This window comes from Simochromis diagramma, unplaced genomic scaffold (genome assembly GCF_900408965.1).
Source record: "Simochromis diagramma unplaced genomic scaffold, fSimDia1.1 OVJJ01000304.1, whole genome shotgun sequence".
Taxonomy (NCBI): Eukaryota; Metazoa; Chordata; class Actinopteri; order Cichliformes; family Cichlidae; genus Simochromis; species Simochromis diagramma.
Window position 1 is genome coordinate 6,676,532 of NW_024387030.1, and position 12,308 is coordinate 6,688,839.

Here is a 12,308-nt window from a genome sequence, read left to right on the forward strand (position 1 = left end):
CATCCCTGCTTAATCTCAAGTCTAGCTTTGTTTCCACTTGGCCTTTTCAAATCCAGCTTTTTGGGCACCGATCAGAGTGTCTTAGCTGTCCAACACAACCGATGCCAGTTTCCCCCACACCAGCAGGCCCAAGGGCCCCAGTCTGCGTTGTGTCTTAGTATGTTCCGCTAAGTTTCAAACAGACGCCACATTGTGCCGGAGCCCGGGTTCTTCCTTGCTCTCGACTTTGAAGTGGGAATTCTTGCACTTAGGACGTTGTACCATCATAGTTTGGTTTTGATGGCATCCAACTGGAGAGTCTGGCTCTGTTGTGTTTGCTCCTTTTGAACTACACTACAGTTTTCCACCTACCAAACATGACCTTCGACACTCATTTGGCCACCTAAGATGGAGTAGAGATGGCTCGCTCACGCTATGCCAGTTAGCAGTGACATTTTTCATTTTCATCTCAACAAATAACTACAAAAATATGGTGACTAAAAAGGCTTTTGTGTCATTTTTGCTTATGAGTCAAGCACATGCTTTGTGTCGGTGTAACACGCAGCTTAAAGTGAAATATTTCTGGATGTACTGGATGAACTGCCACAGAATTTGGCAGTCCTATGAAAATGTGAGACCTTCCAGGAATTCTGTCATATTAGATTTGTTTTTTAAGTTACCTTATGTAGCTGATGTGTCCTCTTAGTCTACTGTTCTCCTTGACTGTTTCCCCGAAGCTCAGATGAGTTTTAACAGTTACAAAGGGTAAAAAAACAAACAATGTTACAACCAAATACTCTTTAACCAGTTCCTCTATCACTGATGAATAATATATTTATTGTGAATCCTTTATCATGGGGAATGAGGAAGAAGCAAATTTGAGCAAACTCTAGCAAATTTGAATGTGGCATGGATGACGGCCTGTGTGATGTTATCACACAGGCTGGTTTTAGTCTTTCAGAAACTGCTGATCTGCTGGGATAACTGCAAAGTGAGAGAAAAACAACTGTAAACAATGTTTACAACTAAGATATGAAGTAAAGCATCTCTGAATGCACGGCAAGCCAAACCTTAACGAAGGTGGGTTCCAGCAGCAGAAGACCACAGTGGATGCTACTGCTTTCAGCAAAGGCTGCAGTTTAGATGGGATCACCAAAAATTGGGGAATTGAAGATTGGAAAAATGTCGCTTGGTTTGATGAGTTCGATTTCCACTGCAACATTCAGATGTTAGAGTTAGTGTTTGGCATAAACAGCATGAAAGCATGGATCCATCATGTTTCAGGTTCAAGGTTCGGGCTATTGGCGGTGGATCCATCTTCTGATGCCTGCTTCCAGCAGGATAAGACGCCACATCACAAAGCTCAGACCACCTCAAACTGGTTTCTTTAATATGACGGATGGGTTCACTGTACTAAAACAGCCACGAGATTTCAGTTCAGTAGAGCAGCTTTGGGATGTGGTGGTACAGGTTTCTGTGCACTTGCACAAACATCCCACTCACTTTTCTCCCTTTATGTTAGGAAAGGCCAACAGCAGCACCGTGAACGTGCACGCATACAGGTACAAGCAAACTGCCACTTCGACATTACAACTTAACTGTATTTAACGGCAACACTATCTTCTCACCTGTCTGTTTACACTAATTACAGCTGGGGTGCAGATACGCGTATGTGGCCGTGCACATTATTTTCTTATTCAAACAATCTAAGATAAGAATCTAACAGTATTACTTATCCCCCACAGAGGTGATGCAGATGCTTTTTGTTGCATAAGCCTCTTGGGTCATACTCCTCCTCTCATGTTTTCCAACTGTGGAATGACTCGCCCGTAGAGGCAAGCGTTTGTGTTTTCCATGTGGCGCTTCCAAGCCGCTGGCAGTGGTTTTGGCAAAGTTTGACACAGGCCTCTTGAGGAACTCCAGGATACTATTAGGCTGAGTGACTGTGGCTATAACTGTGTGTCTATTTGTATGTATGTGTGTGTTTGGGTCTCTGCTATGTTGGATCATTGCCGCTGTACCACTCGGCACCCATGACCTGATTTTATTTTTGTCACCCAGGTGTAGAAACAACTAACTAGCTTTTGATATACTGTACAAATATATTTCTTACTGCAGCTGTGGGTACATTATATGCACAGCACGAGGGCAGCTACCTGCATTTAAAGTACTGCTCTTAAGTTTCATGTCGAGACACTTAAACTCTGCATGAAAATTTGACTTTTATGTTTTTTTTATGCTACTTTAGGTTTCCACTGCACTACATTATAATGTAGTGGAAACGTCTGAGAAATGTCAAACCTTTTTTCTTTGAGCTGCTTTTAAAAGGTGAAGCTGTGTTTTATAGAAATCACACTTGCCTTATGAAAATCTTAATAAGTTTGTATTTTCTTAAATCCAGATTTTACATGAAAATATAAAAATAATGTCTTTTGAAGCCTGATAAACAGAATCATCAAAGAAAAAGAAAAAAATCTCTCTTAGATTTTTTCACATGACCAACAGGAAGAGCATGAGTAAAGATCACAGGCTGTACGTAAAGAATAGATGTAGCCACCGTGACATCATCCACTGGTTTGTGGTCTGGTGTTTCATATGACAATGGCAAAGCTTTTTGTTTTTTAAGCATGTGACCATATTTGGATAAGAAGAACTTGACAGATAGTGCTCTTTGTGATACTAATTATGGTAGCTGATTCTTATCTGACACTAGAACCTTAATTCTGGCTTTTTGTCTTCTGGTAAAAATAAAAGAATGATTTTATTATTAGTAAAGATTAACTCGCACCTTTAAACCTCATGAAGGCCTAAAGTTAGTGGGTCAACTCAGCTAGTTTAAGTCACTGAACTGGATCACTCGACCTTGTGTGCGGTGTTGGTGCTTTTTGGTAGCATTTTTAAATGAAACATTTTACAAATAATATAACCTGCTCTCATTAACTGCACTAAAACCCATCCAAGACGTCTTTGCTCCAAGTTTCGTGAATGAAATTGTTTTGTTTTGTTTTAGCATTAATTAGCAGATATTTACGTTGCTAAGCAAGCTTGTCTTTTACTGCCTTTGAAAATCTAATGCTACAGTGACTGTGTCCATCTTTTATGTACAGTCTATGATAAAAAAACAAAACAAAAACAAAAATTCACCGTTGCAAACGTTGTACATGAACGGCACAGTTACCTATGGAGACCAAAGCTGCTTTTATTCCAGTGTGTAAGCATATTTATTTCTGCTCTAAAGTCTTAACGTGGCACTGATTGGGATATGTAGGAGTGAGCGCTGCAGCTCTGCTCTGTTTTCACTCAGTATTGAAACTATATAGGAGCATGCCTGAGGCCCAAATATGGCTATTACTGTATGTTGTGTATATGAGCCACTGGCATTGGAGCTGCTCTGCAGGAGGCTACAGTGCGGCCGCTGTTTATGCAGGTGTGCTGCAGTATGACGTGTGATTATGAAATATGCTGGACATTCATTGCTCTTGTTTGTTCAACCATTTACTGTGATCAGAAAAGCCCCCATTTGAGAGTAAAGGAAAACAGTGTGATTTCCGGCATGGGTCAATTTTGTGGTTTAGCCTCCAACCACTCCTGCACCGCCAGAACCCCCCTTCACCTTCTCAAGTTGGGGAAGGGGAACGCAGAGGGGCACAGTCAGCGTTTATTTATGGAGCTGCTTTGATGTGCAGACTGACAGCTGATATTTCCAAGGTACAATGTTAAACTGTGGGCGACCCGCTGAACTCTGCGGAGAGCCACCTGTGAGCTATGCTGCTTGGTTATTCCTCCTCTCACGGCCGTGGAGATGTGGGGAGGAAGCTTGTACTGTACTGCTGGCATCAGGCCACAGTTGAGCTGTCAGAACAAATGTTCATCACAGGAGAAGACAACTTTATCTGACACACTTTGCTGTAGCGCTGCAGGGCTTAATGTAATTAGCACCCTATATGGTTTTAAACTTTGTTGTAGAACTCTTTATGATGACTTCAATATTTACTTAATTAACTATTAATAGGTTGGCAGTATGCACTAGGATAGCAATTAATACAGTAAAAAAGTTATGTTTTCAGCTTAATTAGAATTAAAAAACATTTATCAATTATGTTTATACCTCCTGTAAATGAGTAACAGGGGGTTAAAGTAGAGGGTGAAAAATGGTCGTACATGTTTACCCAGCTACCAAAAACATCAAGCACCAAAAAAGTTTAATTTGGCCGAAGCAAAAACACCATCTGGTCAGTTTACTCGTGTTGATTTTGGCCCAAACTGCAGCTTGGTTTTTGTAGTCTTAATGTGGTCCTCAGCTCGCATGTTCCTCTCATGGGAGCTTCTCCTTCTTCTTGCACGCTCCTCGCTTGCCTCCCACCTCCCCCAATGCATTTTATGAAGCAGTTAAGTTATTTTACATCATGTCTACTCTCCCAAACAACTCTCCCCCTTTCTACAAATCTCTCTTGTCATTATGAAAATAGTCCTAAGCTGAAGCTTTGCACGCCAGCATCTGGCAATAGAATGGCCCTCTGTGGGCCACGACTTGGGTACTGTATGGCTGCGAGTGTGTGCAGAAGTGTGATTTTTGAAGGAACAGGAGAAGGTGGATGAGTGATTGCTCGCAGGTGACTGCTGTACAAAGTGCTCGATAGAAGCCGTTTTCAGGGTGACAGGTGAAGTTTCCAGTGTCGGGTGTAATTATGACAAATGGCCGAGGTCACAGCTCAGATGTCCTTTTGAAAGCTTCATGCGGGAACTATTCAGCATTAGGAAAGAAAAAAAAAACAGATGTTACACATGCCTTCCAGTCACATCTGTAAAGATCAGCATTCAAAAAGCTACATTTCTCTGTCATTTTATAAAGCTACTTTTACTTTGCTTTGCATCACAGACATTAAGAACAAATTTAAACAACACAGTTATTATACAGACACCTTAAGAAAATTGCAAAATAAAACTCAGAAGAATAAACAAGAGGAATGAAAGCATAATGAAAAATACAAAATCAAATTAAACACATTTTTTATTATGATTACATTTTCAAAGAAGGCAAACTACACATTATTATAGTAAGATTGGAAATCCAGTCAAAAGGAAAGCTCAGCATGACTGAGTGGGCTTCGTGAGACGTGCTTGTCACATAGTTAGCGGCAGAAAGTTCCATCCACTGACACTAAAATCGTTCTGCTTAAGTCTCCTAAATTCATATGACAGCAGCCTAAACACAACTATAATAAATGATAGCAGCTGTTGTTCAGCTGCTTCTCAAATATATTTTTATTGTACGACAATTCTATAGCTATGTTAATGGACTTAATGCTCCTGTGAGTATGGTAACATTTGCTCCACAGACAGGCTGATCCTCCACTTCTTTTTGAGGAAAAACAAAAAAGACCAAATCAAATTCTTTCTGATTTCTTCTAGTTACCAGATGATTTCCACTTGTATCCGGTCTTTTAGTCTGACGTCATTAGACGTGTCTGGTCCCAAACTCCACTGCAGGTCCCAAAGTCAAATGATCACTGCGGCGTTACTGAAAGTAGAAAACCTGTCCAAATTCTTTCATCTCTAATAAAATGATCAGTGTGGCTGCTCTACCAGGTGTAACACTCTAGTTTAACATCCAGGCATCCATGAAAACAGAATTTATGAAATTTAATGGAGTTAGAAGTTAGCAGAGAGTTAGCTTCCATTTCCGACATAAATGAAGACAGGAAAGTAAACAGCAGTGATGTTTGTGGGGTTACTGAAGTTTGGCTAGCTGGTATATAATGATGTGCTACGTGATCGCTAGCGACATAGCTGTGTTAACATAATATAAACAGTGAAGCTGGAGGATGAATGCTGACTTTTTTCCACTCGATAAAAGTTAACGGGAGGGTTCCTGATGGTTAGGGACAAATGCAGTTGCATGGCAGGATGCTGTAAATGGACCAGACTTCAGTCAGGAGAACAACTGCAATATAAGGTTAGTCATTAATATACTGCTGCATGGGCTGGGCTGTAGTTACATCGTAAGGTTTTAAAAACTGAACTTTAAAATGAACAGTGGTAATAAAAACCGAGAGAGGCCAACAGTGATCACTGACTGTTTTTAGGGGCTTGTTGAGATTACGTAGGACAAGATACAAAGCATTAAAACATGTTAAAAACACAACAGCCTTATTAAACGCAGAGTAGTTTGGGCCCAGAAGCAGGGTTCTTCATGTCATCGCTTAAAGACCGGAAAGAGGAGTATGATAAAACTTCCCTTGGTGCCCTTGCCTTGTGTCCTCATGTAAAGAAAAGTTTTTCTGACACAGAAAAAAACACCCTGTATAAGTCAAAATTTGGAGGTTTTGTCTCAAAATATAAGACAAATATAAGAGAAAATAACAAAAAATTGAGAAAATTTCAAGTTCTTTAAAAAAATTATTACATTTTGAGATAGCCCAACCCCCTCTTATTGACTTATGGATGGACAAATTTTTTTTCTCAGTGACAGAGACCTGTTTCCATATTTACTAACGACTCAGTCACAAGCTGCAGCTTACACCAACTACAACATGAAATGAACTTGTAATTTGTAGTTGTTTGTGACAAAAAAAACAACAGGGTAAGAAAAAACAGGGTATGCTCATTGACTAATGTTTCATCACAAGATATCAGCCAATGAGCACACAGAGTTCCCGTATAACAGTGAAAACACTCACAAAGTGTGTAACTAGGACCCAAATGCAGACTCTGCAGGCAGAGTGAACAAAAAGCACACCTTTATTGGTGGATGAGAAGCCAGTCCAAAAATCAATGTTCATGAAAAAAAGAAGATACATGCAAGAGTAATGCTGAGAAACACATCAGGAGGATGAACATTGAAAATAGGACTGTTTGTACTAGAGATGGCACGATACCACTTTTTTATGTCCGATACCGATACCGATATCATAAATTTGGATATCTGCCGATACCGATATGAATCCGATATAGTGTTTTTTAATCAACAAAACTGTTTTTTTAAAATATCTTGCTGCATTTTGTATAAGTTCATACTCAAGTTTAAGACAACAACTACACTAAAGCTATTCTGTTATACCTGTATGCAAAAAAAAATATTTCATAGTTCAGCAATACTGATCAATCTAATAAACTCAAACCTACACCATCCTCCCTATTCTGGTATTTTAAAGAGTGCTTAGCGTAAATATTAAGCAACCTAACTAATAGGGTTCCAACTCCCAGCAACAAAAATAAATAAATAAAAAATAGGAAACCACCCCTCACGCTCCACCTCATGATGCTTAATCGACGTAATCAACCTTAATTTGATGCAGTGTGGGGGAAAAAATGCACAGAAATCAATTATTTTTCAAGAAATATTAAATAGATTCAACATCTTTCTTCAACAAAATTGCAGACTGCACAGATGGTACCTTCCCAAAGGAAAAAGTACTATAGCTTACTAGGGTATATATATTAGACTTAATAGTTACTATATACAGTAATTGACTTCTATTCATTTTACATCAAATTAAAACTTTGGGTGTCAGATAATTATTTATTAAAGAGACATTTTAAATGAGAATAAGAAAGAAAAGTATTTCTTTGTGCCCCCTTTTCCCTGTTAATGCCCTATCGGCCCCCCTGGCTAAACTTTGCTAGATCCGCCCCTGCACAGTTACCAGCCGTCAGCTACATAGAAAAAGATCCTGGTGTAGAAAGTAATATTAAATAAATTCTAACAACAGCTTATCAAGCTTAAACGTGCTGCTGTTGTTCAGCCGCTGGTTTCCTCTTTCTGGTGCAAAGTGGGCCAAAAACAAACAAGAGAGTCGCGAGTTGCGAGTACGTACTTGCGACAGAAAAGCCAATCAGCTGATCATTAAGCAGTTTCATGATTGAAGTAGCAGCAAGAAGAGGCAGTCGCTTGTTAAGCTTAATGCAGGAATGCTTTACATTCAGAGATGGACTTACACACTTGCTTTACTTCTCTCGGGATAACTTTGTCGGAGATGAAATGCCGGGTTGCTAGCGAAGCTCCAAATGCTATCCAGACCACCGACAGGTCCTGCATGCCACAGCCGCTCTATCATGTGATGCATACTGCTCCGACGTGCTAACGTTCTGAGGTGAGTTACGGCGTGTTTCAAGTTTTGTGAGGTGCTTTCATGATATTTAATGGATCGGATTACATTTTTTATTTTTCTCCGATATCCGATCCAGTAATTTAGGTCAGTATCGGACCGATACCGATACGTAATATCGGATCGGTCCATCTCTAGTTTGTACACATTAAGGTAATTTGGAGAAGCGGACACAGCAGAGTAACACGATACAAGTGATAATAATCAAATGAGATGATAAGGGAAGTAAAACTAAACACAAGACACTAGAGACAAGTAACTAAGACTAAGTAATGAGAGGCCATACACACATGCACACAGAAGCTCAACACTAAGGGAGACAAAGAGAACACATGCTAAAAACAAACTATAACTAAGCATTGGAATCCTAACAGGAAATAATAAACTACAGGATAAACCTGAAGTACGTTCACAACAACAAACTTACAGACCATGATTTAAAAAAAAAATACAAGCATATATATATATATATATATATATATATAGCATATAGCAGTCATGTCTGCTTATCATTACGTATTACCTAAAATTGGGCACTTCTGGCTTTATAAAAGTGATGTTTACTCTCAAATACAGAGTGATATCTCTTCATCTCGGCTATTTAAAGGGCCAGGTTTTCTAAATTTTAGCGCCGACTATTAAGTTATAAGGCTGCCAGGCTTCTAGTGACACAAAAACCTCTCATGAAGTTCATTCCTCTCCACAACCCATATTAATATATTTTTTTTAAAACGTCATGCTGCTTTTTCCAAGTTTTTCATTTGAACATAAGGAGTGTAGCTACGTAGCCAACTAATGGAAATAACATAACGTTGCGGCTTGGCTTTCCTCCTGTTCAGTTTTATGAGTCACCAGCCTGCACTGATACACACAAGATGCAGAAGAGTGCGGAAGATGGCTGTGGCATACGTGCTGGCTCTTCCCCGGTCTTCTCCTGTTCCATTGCAAAGGATTGCATTAGGTTTAAGGCTGATGTGGTCATAGGGCTATATGTTATTATATCATAATATATATTTTACATATTAAACATGCTTATTTTCCTTATTCACTAACATGAAGTGTTCAGTTTGACATACGAATTAAAAGTTTTGGGAGAGTTACAGCCTTTGGCAGGTTAACTGAAATGCATATCTAGTGCTCAGAACTTTAAAAGAAGAAAAAAAGCTGTAATACCGCAAAAACCTTTCAAATGTACTTGAAAAAAATATTGACCTTATTTTAGGATTGATATTTCATCTATTATACAGTCGTGAAAAACAAAGTTTTCCCAGGATTCTTTGCAGTCCTGTAAAAACTGAGCACTCTCTTATTGCTTCCATAGGAAATAAGAGAGTAGGTAGCAGTCAGCTGCTAGAGCTACTGAACATCAGCAAGCGTGACCTCCGTCATGAAGGCAGATGTTTTGCTAGCCTGAAACACACCCGAATGGCTCAGTCTTACCAGGAGAGGCAGTCCCAGCAAACTGGCCCTTTGCAAGGTCATACCATGCAATGCTCAGAGAAAATGCAAAAAATTGTAGTTACCATTAACATTTATAGCACGATCGGAAAATAATGGATAAGTTTTTCATGTTTGGAAAAGGTCTCTCTAAAAAGATCATGCCAGCATTGTTTATGTTTGCAAAGATGCATCTGAACCCCCCCCACCCCACCAAAAAAAAAACCCAAAAAAAAAAACAAGAGACTTCTGAAACAATGTACTTTGGACAGATAAGGCCAAAGTGGAAATGTTTAGCCATTGAACAGCCCCATAATTAAAGAGAAAACCAAACACAGCATATCAGCAAAAATGCCTCAAACCAACTGTGAAGCACAATAAAACAAAAAGGATTGAGGTGTTGCAATGTCCCAGTCAAAGTCCAGACCTCATTCTAACTGAAATGCTGTGGTGGAACCATAAGAGAGCTGCCTATAAATGAATGCCTACAACTCTCAATGAATTCAGCAGTGTTGTAAAGAAGAATCAGCCAAAATTCCTCCACAAGAATGTGATAGACTGATGAAGTCATATAGAAAATGATTACTTCAAGTTACTGCTGCTAAAGGTGGTTCTTAAATCCTGGGGTGGAGGTTTTTTATGGTCCTGTGAAAAAACGTTCTTTTTTTACATGACTATAAAGCACCACTAAATCTCCAAGCTCACAGGAGACAGAAACAACTGAGGCATGATCTGACCTGTTATTGAGCACGTGTCTTTTTCTTTCCTAGACTGATGCCAGTTCCTAATAGTCTTTAATTCTCATCCATCATCTTGGCATGCCCTACCCTCCATCAAGCTCACTGGCTCAGATCCAGTGGCCAGACAGTAGACGGTCGTTGTGATGTAACAGTGGGAACTTTACCTGAGGCTCCTTTTTTGTTTCTACTGAGCTGTTTTTGACCTTTGTGAGTCAGCATGCTTTACGCTAGTGATTGATATCACACAAGCACACACACACACACACCCTTCAACCTTTCATTACCGCTCACAGGGATCTTTTAATGTTTGCTCAGGCTGTTCTGACTTGTCAATCAAACGAGCAAAGAGGCACACACACATACACAGACCTTTCGAGTGAACTAGATGGAAAATAGGTTAGGAGAACTGGAATTACAGGTTTGGGGGTTTTCTGCAGTAGCAGTGTGCTGTGTGAATGGCCGTGCAAAGGCAGAGTGAGTAACCAGGTCTGTCTCATTGTTTGTGAGTTCATCACTGACCTCATTCCCTTAATTTCCCTGGAAAACAACATGGTCGGGATCACATGGAGCCAAGATTACCAGGTCTAGACAATGACTGGGAAACCAGCGAGGCTAAGTGGTAATGCTGATTGCAAGGAATCCTGTTGTCATGTCAGCCACCAATTGTGAGGAAGGAAATTCAGAGGAAAACAAACTCAAAGTGAAAAATATGGCAGTGAGGAATATCCCATATTAATGTATTTTTTCCAGTCCTTCGCCTTAGCCACAAAAGATGATGTGGTTGTGTTTCTTTTAGGTTTCTACCATAATATTTGATAATGTTTCCAAAACAAATCCAATGAAAACCATTTTTTCCCACCCCCAAACCAAAAGGGCGACGATTCTGTAGCGCCTTTATTCTGTGTTCGGGCAGAAGCCTTTTTATTATTTTCCCACTCTAATTTAGCACATTAGCATGCATGCTAATAAGCACTACACCCAGAGTACAGCTCAGGCGATCAGTAATGAGCTTTGACTGAACCTCAAGCACATAAATCCCATAGCTCTGATGAGTATCTACAGTTTTATGGGGTCAACACATTGCCTGCAATGAATCCAGATTAACTCCATCTCAAAACTGTTTAAATATACATACAGCTCTTAAATATCATTCATTTGGAAAATTCCTTTTTTATAATTGATTTTATACAATAGTTAGGTCTCAAAGGAAAGCTGTGATCAGTCCCCTGCAACTGTTTAAAGAAAGGCCAAAATGGCGCTGCAAAGGTCACGGGGTTACAGGGTTAAGAGTTCACACTCTCCTGCACATAACCCTCTCCGCGAGCTGTGTTCAGCAGGTGTCACCGTGCGACCTTGACTGGGATTCTGGGTTGCTGGGAATGTGAGCATTCAAGCATTACTCCTCTGGGATGGCGTGAAGCAGATCTCTGACAGTGCGGCTGTGATCTTAGCAGGTCCGGAGTGCTCAGGGTGACAGACTTAGCCAGACTGGACTGCGGGTCACTTTCCACCGGGCGCCCGACTGCTTTGATGTCTGCTCGTCGTACCTCGCCGACAGTTGGTGCTTTTCTGCGTCTTTGCCTGCTCAACATTACTCTGCCAGACCACCCAAATCTTAAAAAATGTCCTGGCAGGTTTAAATTTTCTCAAGAATGTGGTCCATCTGAGCATCCCCCAGCCCATCTGGACCCCTCTTAACCTGGGAAACTCTGCCATGATTGCAGCCTCCGTGTTAAGTGTGTGGCGCTCGCTGAGTGTGTGGCCTCGTCATTGGGGACAATTGAGAGCCTCTGTAAGTTAATTCCAAAGGCTCAATATCATCTAAAGAAATTCACATGTGCTTGCTCGTGCAAAGTCAATAAATGATTCAGTGATCCATCGTGTGCTCTCTCATACATGCTCGTTCTTTCATATTAGGCACACACATGAATACTTGTGACAAAGACTGGGTCAGTGCAGGCTGAAGATAGATTAGACGGAGCAGATTAAAGGTACTTTCCTCTTTATAGTGCCTGTTCTTAATTTGGAGTACTTTAACCCCAGT